Raw genomic sequence first — 2,448 nt, 5'->3', positions numbered from 1 at the left:
GCTAGTATATAAAATACTGCAAATCTTTTTTTCCTTCTATATTTCAACCAGCAATCAAGTTAAAACCTGATTTACACACCTCATAGATAAGACTGACTTCTGCCTCTTTTTACTGTCACTATTTAATTCAAATCTCTATGGAAGCTAACAATTCAAATAGATATCTTTCATTGAGGTTTATTACCCTTTTGTAATGTGTGAAACTACTACCACTACTACAAACCAAAAATATGGCAGAACCCAAAGGGACAGAGCTTTGGTCTGCTACTTAAGGGAGTGCCAGTCAAAGTGTATAGAAAAGCCTTCATTGCTGGTGTGGTCTCAATGAAGGTACAGGCGATGAAGGAGCAGATCAGAGTCCTGGGCATCCACATCATAACAGGAGACCTCTTCTTTCTCATAATAGACAAACACACCAGCTGTCTGGGGCCTATTTGTCAGGTACAGGGGAGCAGAGTTTAATGTTAGGGAAATGTTAGGGATATATTGCTGTTTGAGTTGGCTCACGACTCCGGGAAATGTCCAGCCTACATCCCCAGGATTGGGGCCTGCTTGTTAATGGATTCTTTGACAACTCCCAAAACCCATGTGCTACTTTGACTGACCTGGACCTCACATTAGGACCTGCCTGAGTAAAAATCATCTTTCCCAAAGACGAAGGGTTGATATTCAAAGTTCCTTCCAAATAAAGTTTGAAACAACAGTTTGCTTTTATGAAACCTCAGTTGTTTCCCATCCTCAGACACCGTAAGTCTGGAATGGGCTGTGTTGGGGTCCAGAGTCACATCCACTGCATCACACAGCTGGATCATCATCATCATCATCATAATCATCATCATCATCATCATCATTATTATCATCATCAGCTTGTCCTGAGGCAGATTCTACACTACTTTAATAAATCAATTTGTCATCTGTTCTCCAGCTGCAGTCTGTTCAGGGGCCTCACAGCCATCACACAACTTGACCTGTTGAATGAGTGTCTCCATCTCATTGTTGGGTTTCTTTTTCATCTCCGCCACAGCTTTTATCACTATTGCCACATAGCTCTGATGACTGATGTAAGAGCAGTCTTGTGTAAATGGACCGGTAGAGTGTGACATAGGGTTGTGCAGGCACTCAGTGTGTGCAGGGAAGTAGAGGGAAGGTCAGCGCGGCAGGAGGTGGAGGTGGTCCTCTGTTTGCATAAGTTGCTCCATCTCAAACCCTCTCCTCTTCAGCTCAGTGACTTCTTGTTCCAGCTGTGCCACGTGGTCTTCAGCACTCTTATCTACTGCTTTCTCCCTCCCCTGGATCAACTCAATCAGGTCAGCTTGCTCTTTTTGTTGGGAGGCCACCAGAGCAGTGAAAACCTCAACAATGTCAGTTATCTCTTTCTCGGACTCTTTCTTTCTTTGTTCAAGTGAGTGTTGGATTCCCTTAACACTCATGGATTTAGTGATTACCATCTTTTTTTTCCTGACATCAGTGTCTCATGCCAGGTCTTCCACTCTCTGAAAACATGCTCTAATGGGTTTCTTAGTCTTTCAAGCAAATGAAACAAACACACATCTGGTTTGTGAGACAGAAGAGCTCGAACATTTTGTCATGTTTCTTGTGTACCCTGTCTTCCAGGTTTGACACAGGGGTCGATTTGGATTTGGATTTGCGAATATATTAATTCATTGCTAATGGGTGGCCTGGAGTGAGAAAATAGTTTTCATACAGGAAAACCTATACTTTTTTTTTTACATTCCATGAATAATGTTGTTAATTGTTATGATACTAATGAGTAGTAGTTTTTCTGTAGACCAGCTACGTTAGCTGAACAACCATAATAGGTCACAGCTCAGTTTTTATGGCAGTCTGAAGTCTGCAGAAAGACAGAGAGCATGTATTAACCAACATTTGGTTCATTGTCACTGCGACCAGAAACACACCAACAAACAATTGACCTTTTTTAGTTTGTAAAACAGATACATGATCGAGTAGATGTAAGATCATACACATTTGGGCTCTGTATCTGTGGTTGGTTGTTTTGGGATGATTTCAAACTGGAGCTTTTACCAACCTTTTTTTAATTTTCTAGTAGCTGTAACCCAGCGTCCTTAACTGAAAACATTTAACAGCCACCTATGGCTGTCAGAGTCAAGAAAGCAGTTTTAGGAAGGCAGCAGAATGATCTCAAACACAGGTTAAAAAGCTGTCCTCTAAGAGGCACCATGATGTTTTCTGTTGGCGGCATGTAATATCTCAGCAGAGCTCCTCTCTTTCCACCGGCCTCTCCTCCTCTCCCCTGCTAGCTGGAGGCCAAAAGCCCGGGCTGCCATGCCAGTCCTAATAAATCCTCAGCCGCGAGTGGCGGCGGCGGCAGCAGTCCTGCATTCTTCAGGACTTCAGCACTTCCCCTAATCTGCCCCGGAGATGAAGCAACAGTTGGCTTGGCTGGTGAGGAGGGGAGGGGAGAGA

General features: G+C 43.3%; 1 pseudogene; it reads right to left on the bottom strand.

Annotated features, from left to right (window-relative positions):
• Positions 1–321: 321 nt before the first annotated feature.
• On the bottom strand, positions 322–1,653 carry LOC133994346 (E3 ubiquitin-protein ligase TRIM39-like; annotated as a pseudogene).
• Between the last annotated feature and the right edge of the window lie 795 nt (positions 1,654–2,448).

Source organism: Scomber scombrus, chromosome 14 (assembly GCF_963691925.1).
Source record: "Scomber scombrus chromosome 14, fScoSco1.1, whole genome shotgun sequence".
Taxonomy (NCBI): domain Eukaryota; kingdom Metazoa; phylum Chordata; class Actinopteri; order Scombriformes; family Scombridae; genus Scomber; species Scomber scombrus.
Note: the sequence above shows the minus strand (reverse complement) of the source record. Positions and strands in the feature narration are given on the sequence as shown.